General features: G+C 41.7%; 2 long non-coding RNA genes across 3 annotated transcripts in view; both read left to right on the top strand.

The window, feature by feature from the left end:
• The window catches only part of LOC310672020, a 261869-nt gene that overhangs the window by 194714 nt on the left and 45843 nt on the right, over window positions 1-21312 (top strand). The gene's annotated exons all lie outside the window — the stretch shown is intronic.
• On the top strand, window positions 14636-20975 carry LOC310672019. 2 transcript variants are annotated; one of them, XR_014508343.1, is made up of 6 exons: window positions 14636-14804; window positions 15342-15447; window positions 16604-16639; window positions 17068-17292; window positions 19062-19221; window positions 20823-20975. It is a non-coding gene; the product is annotated as an uncharacterized lncRNA (long non-coding RNA). The 2 variants fall into 2 exon arrangements; XR_014508344.1 differs by lacking the exon at window positions 20823-20975 and adding an exon at window positions 20303-20794.

The following is a 21312-nucleotide window of genomic DNA, read 5'->3' as shown; positions in this document are numbered from 1 at the left end:
CTGATATAAAAGCGTGCAGTGAGAATAACTCAAATAGAATGTCAGGGATGATGATAATAATAATAATAATAATAATAATAATAATAATAATAATAATAATTTATACCCCACCCAACTGGCTGGGTTTCCCCAGCCACTCTGGGCGGCTTCCAACGAAACAATAAAATACAATAGTCTGTCAAACATTAAAAGCTTCCCTAAACAGGGCTGCCTTCAGATGTCTTCTAAAAGTCTGGTAGTTGTTTTTCTCTTTGACATCTGGTGGGAGGGCGTTCCACAGGGCAGGCGCCACTTCCGAGAAGGCCCTCTGCCTGCTTCCCTGTAACTTGGCTTCTCACAGTGAGTGGACCGCCAGAAGGCCCTCAGCGCTGGACCTCAGTGTCTGGGCAGAATGCTAGGGGTGGAGACGCTCCTTCAGGTATACTGGACCGAGGCTGTTTAGGGCTTTAAAGGTCAGCACCAACACTTTGAATTGTGCCCGGAAATGTACTGGGAGCCAATGTAGGTCTTTCAGGACAGGTGTTATGTGGACTAGTAGGTAGATACAAACCGGATGTGCAGTGAGGAAGGATATAACATAAGTAACTGAAGAAAGGGGGGAGGGGTTGAGGACTGGATGTTTTAATTGGATTTGTAAATTTGGATTTACGAATTTCACCGTCTGAGTGGTGACTTTGAGAACAGGATGCTGGACTAGACAGGCTACTGGCCTGGTCAAGCAGGGCTATTCTTATGACAACGCACTGTTAGTTGTCCCCTGTGCTACAGAAGTTGGGCATTTAGTATAACCAGTCCCAATGGGCAGGTGCATGAGTGGGGCCTCTCCATATATTGCTGGAAAGGGGAAGAGGAGAAGGTGATGGCAACATAGTTGGAGCAGAAGTGCTACAATGGAGAAAGCAGTGAGGAGGTGGTGCTGGGTAACTAGAAGTTGCTTGGCCATGCTGCCATCACAGTTACCCTAACTGAAAATATATTTTTATGTAGGATAGGGATAGGGAAGCTGTGGCCTCCATATGATGTTGGACTTCAACTTCCACCAGTCCCTCCTCAGAAGATGGGAGACTCTGGAGAGCCACAGTTTCCACCACTGTGCTGGAGGATCCTGAACAAAATCTCTCCTAAACAAAAACTTTATTCTCAATATAAGAGGTAAGGGGATGCCTGACAGTTAAGTCCAGTTGCAAACGACTCTGGGGTTGCGGCGCTCATCTCGCTTTACAGGCCGAGGGAGCCGGTGAACAGCTTCTGGGTCATGTGGCCAGCATGACTAAGCCGCTTCTGGCGAAACCAGAGCAGCGCACGGAAACGCAGTTTACCTTCCCGCCGGAGCGGTACCTATTTATCTATTTGCACTGCATGCTTTCGAACTGCTAGGTAGGCAGGAGCAGGGACCAAACAACAGGAGCGCACCCTGTAGTGGGGCCTCGAACCACAACCTTTCAATCGGCAAGTCCAAGCGGGACAGTGGTTTAAACCACAGCGCCATCCGCTTCCCAATATATATATTCTCAATATACTAGTCTGCAATTCATTTTATACAATTAAGTCTTCTAATCTGGTAAGGAAAGGGCCTTTCCCCCCCTACTAATACATAAAGTTTTAAACTTTTTTCTGTTTCCCCCCACATACAAAATAATCAATGCCATAATTCAAAATAAATCAAAATAATCTATTACCATAATTTCATTTTATTTTTGTCATGAAAATATGTTTATCTTTGGAAGTACATTCATTTTTATTGCTGCAATTCTTCCCAAGAAGGATAATTTAAGATACTCTCATCTCTTCACATCTTTCTTTATCTCCTTTCCCAAAGTATTATATTTTAGTGCCTGGCTCTGTTCATTTACTCTTCAGGGGGGAAATCCCTAAGTATTTCACTGTTGTCTTATGTCCAAGAGTTCTTGTTCTGTAAGGTAAAAAGTTAAAAATTCTGGGTTGTTTGAATGCTTTCAAATTATAGATTACTTATATAATTGATTGAGGTATTTAGGGCAGAGGATTAACAGCACGATCCTAACTAGGGGAAGTCAGCATAAGTTACACCAGTTTAGTTCATGATCCATTGAATCCCTTGAAGGGACAAATGCTGGCTGAGTGGAGTGAAAAGAAGCCATCAAAACACAGAGAGCTGGCATTGCCATGGAAACAGGACCCACCAGTTGCTACCCAGAGGAAAGGTCCCAAGCACTTTTTGGGGAAAGCAGCTCATACTCACCAGTACAGGAATACAAGCAAACAGGGAACACAGTGTACAGTGCATCCCTAGTAATGCTCACTGTGGCAGCCAATCAGCACACCCAGGACGAATAAACCACATGCTCTGCCAATTGCATAGCCACATATAGCAAGAGCACAACACATCACAACCTGACAAACAAACGCACATGGAGCACATCCCATGCCCCGCCCCATATGGATGCTGTCATCAACCACAGTTGCACTGCCACCACCCCAACACATTCATGGAGGGTATGCAGTGCCATGATTGAGGCAGTGGTGGACTCTTGCCAGAGGCACCCAGATTTGTAGAACCCATCCTCTACCCAAACTGTCTTAAGGAGGAATAATGACCCCGGAGTAGACAGCTGAAACTTCTCCATCCATCACAGCACCATAATTTTTAGTTTGTCACCCTCAAAACTGCAATGATTGTCACCTTTGTTTCAGCAATTTCTTCAGATGTGCTCCCCAGAAAATGTGGTTTAGGTATGGTCACCTGTCCAACCACTTCCACAATGAGCACCTGCGTTTTCACAGTCCATCATATAATAATCAAATGGCTTCTGATGTATTGTTTAGTTCTAATTACGATGAGAATGTTATCCTGTTTATTATATAAAATTTGCTATGCAGAGTTTTTTTCACTTGTTGAAATGAAGTTTAAAGAAACTCCCCCCGCCCTGCCCCCCACTCCCCAAGACGTACAATCTATAATCCTTATAGGAGTTTTACACTACTGGTCAACTTGGGAACTCTGCAGTTGTGTTTTCATATAGCTGTCATACTTCATTCTCAATGAGTATACATTTGAGATTTCAATGGCATGAGAAGCAATTCTACTGTGCATAAAGTAATCTGGTCTCCATGTACTAGATTATATGATTGGTATTAACATGTCATTTCATTAGTTGAATTTAATTAGCCATGTGGTGAGCAAACAAACAAACAAAACCACCTTAAGTCCCAACAGCCTTTCTACCAAGAACCATAGCTGTCAACTTTTCCCGTTTTTTAAGGGAAATTCCCTTATTCCGAATAGGATTCCTTGCAAGAAAAGGGAAAAGTTGACAGCTATGCCAAGAACATGTGATTGAATAGCTGGAATGTTTTTCCATTTCCATTCCCATTTTGTAGCTTCTTTGACAACTTCTTGGGCTGCGCCAGAGGATTGGGGTGGCAGGGCAGGGAGAGAGCTGTGATACAGTAAGTTTGCATAAGCAGTGGTGTTGCTAGTTCTCACATTTTCACCTAGGCACATAGGATCTTAGATTACTGTTAGGGCCTCATTTGGGATTGATAAGAAAAGTGTCTGTCATAGTATCGCCTCAGTATCACAGACATTGATATCCTGTCGAGATGTGATTTACTTTTTAAGGGTTTGACAAGCGAGCCACACAGAGACTTTTGAAGGAAAGAAGGAAGAACACCGGGGTAGGTTTGTTTTCTGCTTGACAGGCACTAAGAGTTAAAAAACAAAGCACCGATCAAATTATTTTCTGTATGAACTGCCAAGCAATTCAGCATTTCAGAATATTGCATGGGGTTACAGTGGTGCAAAGGACACCATATGAGTTGGTCAAATTTGCCAGAAGGATAAGTTGCTTCAGACTCAACATAAACCATCTGTAAGGAGCCACCTCATTTCTGAGCCTGTCATCTGTGAGACAAGTCTGGGAACCATATCAGTTTTTACTGGGCCCTTACGCCTTTGCCAAGTTTGTGCCTAGAGTTGCAAAAAGCCTGCTAAAGAGACTTGTCTGCTCTAGCTTAAGTTGCTAACAAAGTATAGTAATTACATAGATCTAATTTCCAGCTGTCATGCTGAGCAATAATAAATATTAATGACCAAGGGGTCTCCTTGAGATAGTTTTGGTCTCTCTGGCCTTTATTCCAATACGCCAAAGCTTGTGCCAAGGGGGAAATAACATTCTCCTGTTTCTTGTCCTTTCCTTCAGCATTGTAAATGGCACTTCTGAAAGCATTATAATATCCATTATACTGTTAACTTTGAATAGATAGGAAGAAACTGTGATGAAGTGTTTTGTGGGGACAAATCACAAAAGTCACCAAAGTGATTGTGTTGATTTTGGTAGTGGGCTGTATGTGCATAATATCTGCTGGAGGGACAACCCCCCCCCCAACCTATACATAAATTCCTGCAACAATACTGTCCCTGGTGTAGATTAGGGAGTACAGAGAGATGGTTTGGTACAGAGGATGTTGGATACAACTAGGAGGTTCTGATTTGAAATACAGTCCTTGTAATGCAAGGGAGAAGAGGGAATCTTTTGCGGTATACTCTTTACCTACTAGCCCAGGTCTCTCCCTTCTTCCTCCCATGAGACTCATATCCCATGATGGGAAATTAGGGACATGTCCATTGACCCTTCTCCCTTGGATATGTTCCTGTCACCGTCCTTGCTGCCCACTTCAAATGCTAGGCCTGAATGTTTGCAGTCAAGCACTACTCGAGTAGATCTCCCTGCATCTTCTAAGAACCTTTCCAAGCTTGTTAATCGTGCAGAGAGCATACTTGAGTCAAATAGCCTTTCTGCTGTAGTCAGTCAGTCAGTCAGTCAGTTCCTAGCTCAAAAAGGACTGTAGGAATGATGACAGGGATATGCAATTAATTTGTCCCCACTCCACCCACCCTCTGCAATGATAATCAAGGGGATACAAGTAAACAGGACTGCTGTTTTTAGGAGGCTGTTTTTACTTTGGCTAAATCCTCAGGAAGTTAGGAGGTGACCCTTGTAGATTCCATTAAGTTCCCCTACTTTTTCTCTGATAATCTGAGTAATAATTTGGGACAATAGTCCAAGCCACTGCTTCCCAAAGTTGGGGGCATATATATATATATATATATATATATATATATATATATATATGGGCAAAGGAAGTGGTCACTGCATCTGACATCAGTAAAGCTTTGAGGTAGCAACTCCAGCACCAATTCAACATATGTACCTTGACTTCACACAACAAATATATATTAGGATCATTAGGATCCTATGGACCATGGACATGGTGAATTACATAAAGCCCCAAAAATATTGCAATTACTAAGGTCTGTTGGGTTATGGAATCATTGAGGGAATGACCATCCTCAAGCATTGTTGCTAAGGCTCAGGAACAGGGTAATTTGAGAAGACCCAGAATAGAAATTTGTTCATTGTGTTTACCACTCTGGATAAAATAAATTTGACTATATTGTACTAACGCACTGGATGAAATGCAAACTTATGTAATGATGTGGCATTATGTTGTAGAAGGCTCAAGTATAAAATGCAATACAATTATGTGATCTGTAGGGTGTTTAAAATTTGTGATGCACAGAATGCAAATTGTGTAGCTTTTGCATTCTTCTTGAGCAGAAACTGTCAGCATGCCTTTAGCCTTCTGTGTTGGTTTGATGGCAGTTCATAAGAAATGTGGGGGAGGGGTGTGTGACAGGGTATGTTCCATCTGAAGCAGAGTATATACAGAGCACCAGCTGAGTTGATACAAAACATTTGATACAGAACTGAAACCTGTGCCTGTAGTTTGGAGAGAGCTCTTCTAGAGCATAAGCGATTAAGTACTTTAGGTGGCAAAATGGCCCTAAGCACACTTTGGACAAGCATCAGAAAGCTGTCCATAGAACACACCCTCAAGTGTTTACTGACATATATCTTTCACACTTTGTTACTCAAGGAAATATTGGAATTGTACCATTGTAACTCAGCTGTGATGTGAAGAAGGAACTAAGCAGTCTCTAAGCTGGCTCTGAGCAGTTTTTAAAGCATGGCAAGGAGTACATTTGTGCTGCTGCACAGCATAACATTTTTTTCCAAAGTTTGAGCATAACATTTTTTTCAAAGTTTTTTTCATCCCCAAGGAAGAGGAACACCCGGAGAAGCTGTTGAGCTTTGGAGTTTCAAAGTCAGGAGATGAAAGACTGCCAGGTCAGAGTAAGACCTGAGAGGATACAACAGTTGCTCATGAGGCAGAATGGTGACCTTTAGAATAACAGCATATCTTCCATATGCTAACAGCTGAAGGAGGCTTTAAGAAACTTCTTCCTCTAATTAGATAAAATAAGAATATCCACACACTGCCTCTTGACTTCTAAAAAGATCCCAAGACTCAATTTGCATCTGTAGTAAATTCCTTTCCCTTTCTTCACCCTTTAAATCCTTTTTCTTTGCCTTCTTGGAAGTACCTGTTAGCAATGCATCATAAGCAGTTTTGCAGCTTGGGAGCTGAAGCTTCCCTCTCTTATTGAGATTAGGGGCCCGATTCTCTGTGCACCTTCTGTAAATTCTAGCGCCAATGATACTCTTCGAAGAGCACACAGTTCCGAAACACGATACAGAATGCCTGTTATCTCCACTTTGCACCACTGTGTTTTGCCAGTTAGAGAGTAATATTTTCCAAAGAGCTAAGCTTCAGTTTAGACACTAAAATCAAAGCTAAAATGACTTTAATCATTATCACCAGCTATAATATCCTTCTAGCAAAAGCAAAGGTTTCCTACTCTGGCCCTTGGTAATTTAACCAAAGTGCAGGAGTTTCCAATTTCCTCTGTTTCTGACGTTCAGGCTCAAATACATAGCATATCAGACAGTCCCATCTCAAATATAAAATGCTGTTTCTGAAAACGAAATTTTTTAAAAGGGCTGATTGATGTTTAAGTGGTAGCATAAGGGTATACTAATAATTTCCTGAATGCAGAGTGACAAGGCAAGTTGCCCTCTGTATGCCTTTTAACTTTTCCAGCCTAGCAAACTACGTCTACCTTTCCTCTGTAGACTTTCTGACTGTTCTGCAGTTGATAAATTAGTATGTCCTGTCTGCAAAGAAAAAGATAAAAAATAGTACAGTGATAGAGCACAGTCTTTGTATGTGGAAAGGCCCTGCACAAAAGAGAAACCACCCTTAGAAGGGAACTCAATTTGGCATAAAAAATTGTGCTCCTATCCTGGGACCAGCATTTCCTTTACAAGCACATCTCCAAGGAGCACATTCAGTCGAGCTATTTTTACCGATGTCATTTTCACTGCTCCCCAGGGTTAGGTTTCAGCCATAAGAAGCTTATTTTTCGCTGACATGTTATTACTTGCGGTGGGTGTTTGGAGCTCTCAAGAGAGTGAGTGCAGCATGTGTCCATCAGCTGTGGAGGGAATATGATCTGGGCCAAATATAAGAACTCTGGGATTTATGCATTTGTTTTACACGTTACAGGTTCATTTAAAGAAATGATACCCTCACATAGACCATCTATAGTGCTTACAGACTTCTCCCTTGAATAGATATTGCTGTTGCTGTATAATGCACAGGGCCTTCTTTGGTCAGAAGCCTTTTAATATGTGTACCATGAATGATGGCTGCTTTCCTGCCTGCCTGAGGGGGGGAAATGAATAGCCTTCATTTCAGATTGATCATGAAGATAGGCAGGTAAAAAAAGACCTTTGAAGGCTCCTTTCGCATCCGCTATTCATTAAGAGTGAGCGCATTAAGAAAACGTGTTGTTTAGAAACATCGATCGATCATCACCTCTCAGAAATAAAGTAGATTTGATTTCTTTGATTGGAAAGGGCTGAAACTGCTCTTGCTGCAATCTTTCAAAGAGAGCTATTGCTGACAAGAGATTATTGTTCACATTTTTAAGGTGATTAGGAAACATAATATTGCAGTAGTAGCTAATTCACTCCTTATCTCCCACAATCAAGGATCTTGGCTATCATAAATGTTTGGTGTAACATTTGGTGAATTCATTATGAAAAGGTTTCTTTGTATGCCACTTTTAGGACCCAGCTGCTGTCTCCCTTGCCTAGGGATATGTTGTTTTTTTTTGGTTTTGGTACATATTTAAATGTGAATCTACCTAATTCGCTCCTCTGAAAACAGTACACAAACCAAAACATGGCTATCCTTTTAAATTTCCGCTTCACTGAATTTTGGGATCCGGTTCTTTTAACAAAAAAAAGTGTCCAAAAGTACATAAATTAGGGCAGGGGCTCCCAAGCTTCTCAGGTGTTCTGTGCCATGTCAACATTAAACTGTCCTCTGGATTCTTAATTGTATTTATTTTACATCTTTTACTTCTTATGTTATATTTTATTGCATTGCAGAATTTTATGGAAATCAAATGGTAATACAATATAAGAAATAAAAGAAGCAATTAAAATACAGTTAACCCTACAGCATCTAACACAGTGCATTACAAATGCTAAAGCAGGAATAATGATGATGATGATGATCTTAATACCCTCAGCAATTTTCAAGTGGGGGTGGAGTTTGGAAACCACTAAATTATGGGACAGTATGCATAAGAACTCATATCTTATTGAAAATAACATTAAAATGCATTATATTATGTACCATTTCTTTAAAAATGTGTATATTAGGTAAAATTGCACACAAAAATGTGCACGTTAGAAGAAATTGCAATAAAATGTTGATGAATTTTCATTACAATTTTTTTTATCACAAACTGATGTGGTAAACTAAACTTAAGAGCACAATAATGAAAACGACAGATTTGTTCATCCTACCCCATGCCTTTTGCTGTTGGTTTTTAAGGGCTGCTTAATGTATCCTGCTACCTAAGAGGGGAAGAACGGGAAAGTGGACACTTGGCTGCCTGAGAGTCTAAACTCACTAAATCTCAAGACAGTGTATCCCCCCCCCCCCCCTGCAGCCAAAAGATTCTGCAAAGGTTTTAAGGCAAAGCCCCAAGATTCACTTTGTGGAGGGAGGACTTCAACTGAAAAGGAGCTTCTCCAGATTTTGCCATAGGGCAAGTCATGCAAGCCTCCTTTATAACATCCAAATATGGATGTTAAAACTTAATAATGGCATTTCCCGGAGGGGGGGGGGAGTTGTTTAACCTCTCATCAGATGGGGCCCCTGATGTTTGCACAACCACATAGTCCAAAATCACAATGGTACCTATAGCATATCATGGCTTTCCCCAGACCCTTTCCTTTCCACACTCCGTTCTCAGGCTATTTCACTCAACCTTGACATCTACTCCTTGTTTTTTAAGGGCAAGCAGTTAGCATGCATCACAATGTGATTTTTTGGAAATAGTTTTACATCCTCAGACTCTGGGACCAATACAGCTTATTGTGGTGTAGTGGTTAAGAGTGGTAGTCTCCTAATCTGGGGAACCGGGTTCGCGTCTCCGCTCCTCCACATACAGCTGCTGGGTGACCTTGGGCCAGTCACACTTCTTTGAAGTCTCTTAGCCCCACTCACCTCACAGAGTGTTTGTTGTGGGGGAGGAAGGGAAAGGAGAATGTTAGCCGCTTTGAGACTCCTGAAGGGGAGTGAAAGGCGGGATATCAAATCCAAACTCTTCTTCTTCTTCTTCTATATGCTCAAGCCTAACGTGATGTAAAGTAATTTGAACAAAGCTATCAGCCTGAAAATAGGAAATAAGCACACATTTATATATGTCCTTATCTCCTTTTTTCAAGATAATCTCCTATGGCAGTATTTGAGTAAGAATAAATTTTAAAGTTACATGTTTCCATGCAGTCAGCATTAAATTAAATACAGTGGTACCTCTGGTTACGTACTTAATTCGTTCCGGAGGTCCGTTCTTAACCTGAAACTGTTCTTAACCTGAAGCACCACTTTAGCTAATGGGGCCTCCCGCTGCCACCGTGTCGCCGGAGCACAATTTCTGTTCTCATCCTGAAGCAAAGTTCTTAACCCGAGGTACTATTTCTGGGTTAGCGGAGTCTGTAACCTGAAGCGTACGTAACCTGAAGCGTAACCCAAGGTACCACTGTACTCAAAAACCCCATTTTGTATGAATACTGCTGAAATAACTGGGTTGAGTTCTGGTTCCTTCAGGCCTATGGATGTTAGTATTTCTCAGCTACTTTCTTTTCTTCCAGATCACGCCACTGAATTGCCATCAGACCCTTAATTGCTGAGCCTGAGGAAAACTGGGCAGGGAGAGATTTATCTTAAGTAGAATCCTACATTATTTTCATCTCTTTCCAAGTCTACAGATTGATAAATACTAACTTTTACTAACTTGTACAACCCGTGTCTTTCCCTGTAAATCCTCTTTAGTTTTTTTTTAACCTGGTACCCTCCTGAAACGTTAAAATTCCAATTTTAGATGCTTTTTAACGCAGCAATAGTGCTTAAGATCGGGCTTGTTTCTAGGGGCAGCCATGTGTCCTACATTACAGAGGACGGTCTTCTATAAAGGGGACAGCAGAGGACAGCCCTCTCTCTGAAGGGTTCATTGGTCCGAAACTGTTTTAAACTGTTTTAAAAAGCAAGTAACTGTTTTAAAAGCAAATAACTGTAAGAAGGGAGAACAGGAGCCTTGGTGTTGCCCAGAAATAATTTGCACTCAGATAGTAACAAGCAGGCACCTGGGTCACTTGCTCACAGTGCTCCAATTATGGTGAGATGTATAATTTAATTTAAAAAATTGAATTTGTAATCATTTTTAAATTGGCTTCCATACAGGCGGTAGCATTTTGTGCTTGTCCAATTAACGTGTGGTCACTGACAAACAGGTCCTTTTGGACACGGAAGAAGGCAGAACAGGGGGTGGAACGGGGGTGTAGCAGAGCTGAACGGGGCAGAGTGGGCTTATGCGTGCTCCGTTGATGCACATGGGGGCCAGGAATGGAACCCCCATGCCAAATGGTTGTTGCCTATACATATAAATCAGGATATGCAAATTTTACCCAAATCTGTGTCTTCTTTTGACTGCTTTTTCTTTTTGTGTGTTCTAGACAGGCCCCACTGATTATACTCCCCCCCAACCCCCCCCCCCACACAAATAGAGTTTATATTGTAATGTACATTAGAAGGCCATTTGTTTTATGTGATCAACAAATAAAAAGTTATGCAAGCTTTCAATGCTACATGAAGAGGCGGCATGTGTTCAAAATCTCTGAAAATTTTCCCACGGAAATGGGCAAGCTGCTCTGCAAGACATTTTAGCAGTTGGTAGATAGCCTGACCTATAAATGCATGAAGTGTTGCTTTCAATTAGCACCTCGTGTTTGCCTTTGTCTGCTCATTGTTGTAAGGCTGACAAGGATCACAGGCCATGCATTCTCTGGCTATGTTTGTGTTGTGAATCAGCCAAAGGCATTCCTTTTGGAATAGATTCTACACACATTGAGAAGGCCTAATCCAGACATAAGGCCATTGGGATTGTTTGAGGATATTTGTAATGCCTGGCTATCTATTAAAAAGGGAGTTATTCGCATAACAAGGACGTTTCGCACTCCAGTGTTTGGCTTCCAGCATAATACAAAGTATCCAGATTGTTTTCTCTACAATGTGGGTACAGGCAGTGCAGGCTGGAGGCATTCATCCTGTCCACTAAGCTCCACTGCAACTGTTTGTCATCTCTTTCCCATTGTGGACTAAGCAGATCCATGTAATGTATCTGACTTCAGGAACAGGTTTGCAGTTTTCTCCTCAGTTTGCTACAGTGGTGCTTTACATTTTTAAATTCTGAAACAGAAACAGAGTATTACATCCTTTAGGGACACGGGTGGCACTGTGGGTTAAACCACAGAGCCTAGGGCTTGCCAATCAGAAGGTCGGCGGTTCGAATTCCCGTGACGGGGTGAGCTCCCGTTGCTCGGTCCCTGCTCCTGCCCACCTAGCAGTTCAAAAGCACGTCAAGTAGATAAATAGGTACCGCTCCGGCGGGAAGGTAAACGGTGTTTCCGTGCACTACTCTGGTTTGCCAGAAGCGGATTAGTCATGCTGGCCACATGACCCGGAAGCTGTACACCGGCTCCCTCAGCCAATAAAGTGGGATGAGTGCTGCAACCCCAGAATCGGTCACAACTGGACCTAATGGTCAGGGGTCCTTTTACCTTTTTATTACATCCTTTATCCAAGGAGCTCAGTGTAGCATACCTGGTTCTTTTCTCCATTTTATCTTTTCCCTGAGAAATAGTTACTGGTGCAAGGCCACCTAGTGACTAAGTGGAGACTCAGACTACCATCTGCCTAGTCTTATACCCAACACATTCACCATTGGCTCCAAATTAATAAAATTAGAATTCCAAATATGTGTGAAATTGAAAACTTTGGGTAAGGGAGCAAATTCCCAGCCATGTTTACAATGGCTGCCTGGCACATCTAGTTGCTGCTTAGCGACTTCTCATGAAAGAAAAATGAGCAACTGTGCAATCCCAACCATGTCTGCTCACTCAGGAGTCCTATTGAATTCAGTGGGGTTTACTCCTAATCCTATATGGAATTAGGACTGCAGTCTAAAAAAGTTCCTGCCCTTTCCAGGAGTTGTTCATATTCTTTCACTTCCTTTTCTGCTCAATACACACCTAACCAAGGCAGCTTATTATGTTCCTATATACGGTAAATAATAAGTTGGAATGAGTTGGTGGGTTTTCCGTCTCAGGATAATGGATCATATAAGCAGACCCTTAATTGTGTTACGGTACTTAAAAATAAATTTGTTTTGGTCTCAAAGCTCAAGGGAGAGGGAAAGCTGAAAACAATGCAGTTAAATAGGAACCTATTTACAGTTACGGTGGGCCTGCCCTCCAGTAGAGGCTTTGGGGGATTTGGTCTTATATGAAATTATAATGTGTTGCGCTAAGACATTTTATTTCTTAGACATTGTATTTTATTGTATTACAATTTGAATTTTGTTCTATGTGGTACATGCAATTTGGAAGAATTCAGAAATAACACTTGTTAACGCATACTTTATTTGGAACCATTTACAGTTTTTGTCAGACACTGCTTTTCTGCCCAACACTGATTTTCTGTAACTATATTTTAAAAATCATACAACAGAAAGGCACAAAAGAAAGTAAAAAAGCTGATAGAGGTAATCATCTGGTAGATACACCCCAACCAACAAATAGTTTAAAAAGAGATTTTTTAAAGTTCATTTTGAAAACTGACATGCTTCCTATGCTTGAGCTGCAAACTCAGATCCAGCTATGTCATGTATTCCACAGCTAGTCCCTCTCCACACCCCACTATTAAGTGTCATCCACAGATTGAAGGCCTACCTAAGAAGTCAAGGTGAATATTACCACTGGACATAAGTATCCAAATTCAAACTGTAAACCATCTTATGTAGCATACTTCTCTTCTGGATGTGATTTTGTAACACTGGAAAAGAAGAGATGCAGGGTCACCAAAAACTGTGCTGAGAATCTAGACTCCTCCCTCTTTCCGAACTGTCACCTGGCAGCAGCCATTACATCAGGCTGTAATAGAGGAAGGAAGAAAAGTGATGCAAGGCCATCATCAGATTTGCTGTAAACCCAGGCTCCTTCCTTCCTCGTCATTTGACAGCAACCATTCCAATGACACAGCTGAAAAGCCAGCCATGTTTGGCTCCTCCCCTCCTTGAACTTTTCTACCCCAGCTGGTCATTAAAAGGACTTGTAATTAAGAACTTGTGCTTGAGTTTGCTTATTTCCACCTCTCTCTCAATCTCATGGGGTTTTTTTAGATTGCAAGCCTGAAGGCAGGGCATCTCTCATCTGTAGTGACCTGGAAGACTTGCTGGGCTAAAGAGTGTGATCCAAAATTCTTCAGACAAATAAGCAATCAATAATTTAATCAGAAAGTATGTGGACAAATAAAAACTCCTCCATTCACTTCACTTAACAGTTGAAAAGGTGAGGTCCTAACTGCTTTGAAATTAGGAGCAAACTTCTTTTTACATCATCAGAACAGCTAAAATAAAAAAATGTGGGAAGCGGGAGTAAATTGGGTGCAGGAAAATAAAAAGAAGTGGAGTTGCCAGGTGGAAATCCCAAAGAAAATGGGTGGTGTTCAACTATATTTTACTCAGAGTAGACCCAGCAAGAACATAACTAAGTTAAAACTATTAATTTCAACAGGTCTACTCTGAGTAAAACTTAGTTGACTACAACCAGTGCTTTTTCTGATAAAAATAAATAAATGAGGTGCTGGTACTTGTAAAGTAACATGGGTGGCAGCACATAATGGCTGCCATGGGCAACAAAAAGGAAGTGCTTGTACCACCACAAAAAAGCACTGAATACAACACTATACCTTTAAGGGCCTAGTTCCATGGTCACTGACTAAGAACATGCCATATTTCTTCCTCAGGACTGAGAGGCAATTTAAGGGAAGGGATGGCAGTAATGGAAAGAGGAGCCTAGTTTGCTGTGTTCAAGTCCCATGTTGAGGTATCTCTCTCACACACAAAAAGTAGAATTATGGCATTTGTGTGCCTCCTATTCCTTATGATACTGCTCTGAAATTTTGACTTGAGGCTTTGGCCTGCCTCCGATTTAGCCGAGGCATTAATGTGTTTCTAAAAACATTCCCTGCGGGATTTGCAGCTTTATAGAATCGTGCTCAACCATGTTTTCAGTATTAGCAGAAATGCCTCCAGGGATCATCTTTTTCCAACAGCATCCTTGGACTTCAGCCGCTGTCCTGTAACCAGAGAATGCTCCGGAATCTTGGCGCTGGGTAAACAAAAACAAAACAAAAAAGTACTGGAGCCATCCTGCTCCCAAGCTAAATGTCTCCTCTCTACACACTTCTGTTAGGATTCTTCCAGGCTCTGCACCATGAAGATGGTAAGGCTAGATTTTTCTCTGCTTAAAATATATATATATATTTACCCTGCAGAGATAGTAGTGTTGGGTTAGATTAACCTTTTTTAAAAAGGACTTTTTGTATTCCTTTTGCCAGGATGTTGTGGTGCTTAATTGGGGCATCCTCAATGAAATCTCCTCTAACAAGAGTTAGTGTTGCAAGAAAAGTAGGACTGAAAGCATTAAATTGACTTAATCAGGAAACACTGTGATGTTCTAAGCTTTGTTCTTTAACGAATTGTTGGTTAACCATGAGTGTTAACTGTTAACCACTTGGGCACACTCGTGGGCATGGGCACAAGCACAGCAGATGATGTGTGTACCATTTCGCTGGGTTTGGGATTTTGAACCAGGCACCGATGACATGTGAGAGTAACATCAGTCACAGAATGAGAGAGACCAAAAAACATCATCCTGATGAAGACAGAGGTAACATCAGGGAAATGGAAATATAGAAGGAACGACTGCAAATAATTCACCATAGCTGGGAGGGTTAATAAACTTCTCCTGTCTCTCTAGCCAGCAGCAGGCATTTGGACACAGGGTCTCAAAAGGACAGGATGAGGCTCAGACATGCTCACGCCTCATACATCAAAACAGCTGAAGGGTTCCTGTTACACAGCTGGTGAGTAATATGACAAGGCTGAGAAGTTCGTGCTGGGGGGCGGGGGAGAGCGGAGAAAGGGGCTTAAGGCAGAAGCACAGCAAAAAGTAGAACAGGAGTGCAATAAGAGCAAGACTGTGTGATCTAAAAACTGCCATCGGACGTTTTCCATCTCTGCTGTTTAGTACACAATGAAATTATATACATTTCAGGATCTAGGTGGATTGACTTGGCTCTTAAACATTGTCTCTGGATTCAGCTCATTAATAAAAAAAATAGAATTTCCCCGTGCTTGAATCTTTGATGTACCCATATTTCATGGTTCTTAGATTCTTGGAGATAAGGCAGAACACCTGCGGGAGAGTGTGCTCTCCATTTTTCTCTCCAACCTCCTTTTAAATTTCTTACACTTTATTTGTGAGAAAATTCTCATTCAGTCAGAAATGTCCAAACCAAGGGTTCATGGGTGGGCATCCTTCAACGATAGTTTAAGGGGAATAATAATGTATAGGGATTTATGGAGATGAGAAGAAAAGATGCATACAGGATGTGCATAAGATGATATATTGCAGAAACATGTGGACAGACCACCCTATAGACCATAGGAAGCCCCACATAGCTGCTCCTGTTTCTAAACTTTGAGCTAGGGGTGGAGAACCTTTTTTTTTCTCCTAGGAAGTGCACATTCTGAGAGTCAATCCGTCGGAGGATGCATGGGCCTGAGCCATAAAAGGACGGGGTAGCTCCTTTTGTCTCGTTCTTTCTCTCCCACCCCTCTCTCTCTGCCACTCATTTCTTCCCATTCACCTGCACGAAATAAGTCCAAGTGCCACCCCTGCTTTAAGCAAGCACTGGCTACACATTTTCAGACTCTTTCTTCATCTAGGAGGTTCTTGCCTAGAAGCCTCTAATGGTTTGCATATCCCAGTGGCATAGTTATTGATGGTGGTGCAGGCTGCCAAACATCTCTACAGAGGCTCAGCAATGCTGAGCCAACATCAGTATCGATGAGTTCTCCCCACTTCTTGACCACTGCATGCATAAAATCTGCCCCCGCACAGTGTGGTGCTGCGGCAACCAGTTCTTGAGCACATTGCTGTTGCTTCTCATTGAAACAGTAAAGACCTCTTAGCTCTCTTCTGATAATCTGATTAAACATCTCCTTCCTTAATTTCAGTTGATTGTGAGGACTTAATCTTGGACAAGTTGACAGGTGTGTATCATACATTGCCATGCCAGTCAAATGCAGGTTTCCGGGACCTAGATCTATCTTTCCATCATCTGCTCTTTATTTCCCCTGAGTTCTTTGAACTGGTTGCTATTTTTCTTGCAGGAGAGATCATGTCCGCTACTGAATTAAATACTACAGCTGCTCCTGGTTGGCCTGCCCTTTGTGCACAAAAACCCAAAGCACTTTGATCTTCTTAATCACATTTATATTGCAGTTGTTCTTCCTTCCCTTTCTCCTGCTTGCATTTATACATAATTTGTGCCCTAGATTATTTCCTACCTTCTTATCTTTATTTTTTGCCGTGTCTTTTATCACCAGTTTATACCGCATATGTTTTATACATATTACATCACAATACCAGAAGAAGTGGCTAAGTAATTGATCTTACTATTTTGTTATTGGTCTTGTAGTAGCTTGAAGAAATCTGGTTCCATAGTGAGAAGCTGGAAGGGAACACTGCAGTGCGGTTGTGGCTGATGCCCATTGGGACTTGTAGGGCAGAAGGTTGGAAGTCCAACAGTATTTGGAGCCTGCGCCAATTCTAGTTTTGTCCCCAACCTGCTCCCTGCTGAATTCTACAAGGGCAACACTGACACTGAAGAAGCTGATGGGCAGTGCTACTCCTTGGACTGGGTGTAAGTAGGAACGCAGGAAGATAGAGGCTGAATGATACCAGACTGAGGGCTCATTCACTCTTACCTTTTGTCCCAAACTTTTTAGGTAGAGGTCTGCATTTTCCCAGTCCATATCCAACTGCTTTCCCCACTCTGCTTTCTCCAGGAAAATCTGCTCTTTAACATTGAATAAGAACAAACAGCAATTCAGGGTTTCTGTGAATTGTCATTTGCTCCAATTTGGTGGTAAAGAGTAGGCTTTTGCAGGGAAAGAGTAGGTTTTTGTGGTGAAATTGCTGAGGCAAAGAAGAAGAAGACAGGAAGTTTTGAAGCATAAACCTGTGTCTAGAAATGCAGAGCAAAGAAAGTATGGCTGAGCCCTTAGGTTGGTGGAGCAGTTCTTTCTTCCCCTAATGGTCCAGCCTCTAGTGCTGCTGTGTGTTGGCTACTTTTTGTTTAAAGGCTACAGCCCTCAAAAATAGGTGGCTTGCCTCCATAACAGAGGTGATAAAAGTTAAACAGAAAGGTTTAACATCCATAGGACTTATTGCTGGTCAGGTACAGAAGCAACTTGCTGCTCAAGTGTAAGGAATATCCACTCACTCCTTCATAAGGTAATCTTAACAGGCACACTTCTTGCATGGAAAACTGGAACCCATGTCACTCTTTTCTGTCAGCACTGTTACAAGAGTAGAGCTGCTCTCAGGACAGCCTTGGGTGCATCACATTGATTGCCTCTATTTTTAAACCTTCACCCAGTAATGTTCCTTTATGGACATTCGGGACCCATGTTTTTCCTGAGATCAGTTACCTTTGCATCAGCACTTACCAGCTGGTGGACAGACTTGAGTACAGAAATAGGGTGTCAATGCCGAGCGACTCCTGTCCTCCATGTATGGCAATGAAATCTGTTTTCCATCCTGCCCTCCTTAATGTTTCACTTGAACCTGATAATCCATTTGCAAGCTCTTCCACTCAAATGCACAACCATATGAGACTACCCACTATTCAGCCCCGAGTGACTTTCATGTGGAAATATTATTTACAATACGAAGGAAATGCTTGGGTTTCCCCCCACAATTTGAAATAATCAGAAAGAAAGCCTCAAACAGAATCACATGCCAAGGAGCTAAGGAGATTAACATTCTCAGGGGAGCTATGAAGATCATATACCAACCACAGCAACATCCCAGATGGCTGCTGTAACATGATTCAGAAGTGAGGAGATTTCTTTAGCTCAAAGCATGTTTCCCAAATTTTTATGAGTGTCATTGCTGTTTAGCCATTTAAGCCATTTTCACTTTTGTACCGAAGGAGCATTCATAGCAGCAAATTGAAGGTAATTCACTCGGTAATTATTTATTCCTTTTGTATCCTGCCCTTCCTCTTAAGAGCTCAGGGCAATGTACATGGCTCTCACTTTATTTTGCTTTGAGATCAGAGTAACCATAGGAAGTAGATTAGGCTGGGAGAGATAGCAGCTGTCCCAATACCACTTAGTGAGCTTCACAGCAGAGATGGAATTAGATCCCAGGTTCCAATCTAACCACTTCACCTCACATAAATCACTGACCCCAAGAAGATATGTAGAGGATATCTCTCCATCATCTCTGCTGATGGTGGAGACCGTCTGAATTGCCAAAAAGCTTCTGAAGAAGAAGTCATTTGATTGGATTCTTTGTAAATTGCTTAAAGGGTTTATTTACAATTAAGTGGTATACAAATTTGGTTAATAAATAAACATTTGCATCACTACCTGACCCTGAAAAGAAGCAATGTGTTATTTCCAGGTTTGAATTTGCCTGTGTTGAACTTGCCTGCCTGAATGATTCAGCATACTCTCATAGTGACCTGATTCACATGTAACACCAAGCCATACCATGAACAAACATGCTGGCTCCCAGGGAAAAGATTGCACCTCCTGTCTTGCCACTACTACACTGTTGTGAGGTAAGTAATGATTTGGATTAGTGTTCCATCTGAATAATTATTTCATTACAGACAAACTACAAGGTGTAGCCATGGTTTGTTCTGTGACATTTGTGGTTTGTTGCGGGGGCGGAATAAATTACAAGCCTGGGTTCATACATAAAGCTAAGACAAACCGTGGCTTAGCTCATAGCAGCGTAGCAGCAGCAGGACCAGAGGAAGAACAAAACAGCCATGATATTCTACCCGGAAACCTGCACACTTGCTTGTTTGCACGAAGCCATAGTTCGGCCTAGCACTACACGCAAACTGGGCCATTTCCATTCAGCTGCTCTTGAGCATTTTGAACTTTCCCAGTTTCCTTCCACAAAGGCTACCCAGTGACATCAGAATGTGTAGGACCGTGCTGACAGCAGTTCAGTTTGCACTAACTCAAACTCCTTTGGTTGAAAGGATTCACTTTTTGTAACAAACCATGTTTGGGGTTTGTGTTTGGAGGGGAAGGCAGAGGCACTTGAAGTACAAAATTTGAAGTAGTGGAGGGGAGAGCTGAAGGGTGCATGCAGCGGCAGTAAGGTGGTAGGAAAGAGAGAGTGGAAGGAGGGTGGAGGGAATTGGCAAGGTGGAGATGGGTTTAAGATATCATGTATTAACTTCTCATCAAGGTCATCCTAGACTTCAGTTTATTGCGAAGTTGTTTTCAGTGGCAGTGTAGACACCATGCATTTAAAGTACATTCCGCACCCTAAAGAATCCTGTGAACTGAAGTTTACCAAGTGCAGAGCTATAGTTCCCAGCATCCTTAACAAACCACAGTTCCCAGGATTCTTGAGATGTGTGCTTTGGATGTATTGAGAAGCCATTGTTTCTCAACTACATGTTCTGCCTGTTGTGAAACTCACATACAAAGGGTTTTAAAACCTACCCTGATAGTTACACCTAGACAGTGCTGTTAGCACATTATGGCTATGATACTTTTCTTTTAATTAATGCAATTACATTAATATTAATTATACTGATATTTATTAATAATGTTTTATTGAACAATATGCATTTTAGAAATAGATATATAAATATACTATCCTTTCCCCTCATCACAAAGGGCATTTACTGAAGCAGTCAGCTGACCTCTTCAGCGCTCCTTGTTTCCTCAAAGCTGCATCTATGGCAAGTGATATCTTATCATAGGCTGAAATGTCCAAGAGTCAGCAAGGACTAGACTTCCTACCCGGCCCCGGCTCCACAGTCCCCGCAAACCGTTGTGATGATGAGAATATCAAATCACGTGCATAATCGCTTAGAGACGGCTGTGAAATAAACATAAAAAGGATGATAATGGTTTGCAGTTGTCATGAAAGAATTAAATAACATGTATCTGATATTGGAAGGAGGCTCACATGTGAAGTTACTCTGAATGTGTTGGATTAAAGTGCACATTAGTGACATTTGAAGTGATCCTGCTATATGGCTTCAAGCGCCTTGGTTTGGCAATGCAAACCTCTCATTTAGAATTCTGCAATATGAGTATCTTTGCATAAGGTTTATGCATCAAATCATTAAGGATGGAATGTGTTCCTATCCCATCCCCAAGAGTGTTTTTGTTGCTTTGTTTTTGCTTACAGTGAAGGAGCCGGGATACTGGGCGCAAGTTCAATGTGTGTGGGTAAAATGGCAGGTTGCCAAAGAGAGTGTCAGCAACAGGCTAATGTGTCTCAAGGGACTCTGTGTCCCTCTACTGGTAAGAGGGAAGAAAATCCCTCCCCCCTTATGCAGAATATAACAAGATGCCCCTTTTTGCCTTTGTGTATTCTGTGGACTTTCATTTGCTCTGATTTTTGTTGTGGACATAACTGGCGTTAAGAAGTAAACTTTGTAGAACCCCCTTTTCTTTGCTTGCATAAAAATAATTGTCAGTCACTGTCATCCCCCACCAACCCTGCCTTGTGCTGTTCTCCCAATGTATCAAGGTATCTGGCAAAGGAACCTCCTTTCAGTAATCTGAATGATGTGCAGAGCATTTGAGGGGCATTGCATTTACAGGACATTTGTGGAGTGTGTGTGTGGAGTGATTTCTGATCATTTGAATGTAGTCTGGAAGGAAGATAAATAGCA

This window comes from Podarcis tiliguerta, assembly GCF_965153285.1.
Source record: "Podarcis tiliguerta genome assembly, chromosome: 2".
Classification (NCBI taxonomy): domain Eukaryota; kingdom Metazoa; phylum Chordata; class Lepidosauria; order Squamata; family Lacertidae; genus Podarcis; species Podarcis tiliguerta.
Note: the sequence above shows the minus strand (reverse complement) of the source record. Positions and strands in the feature narration are given on the sequence as shown.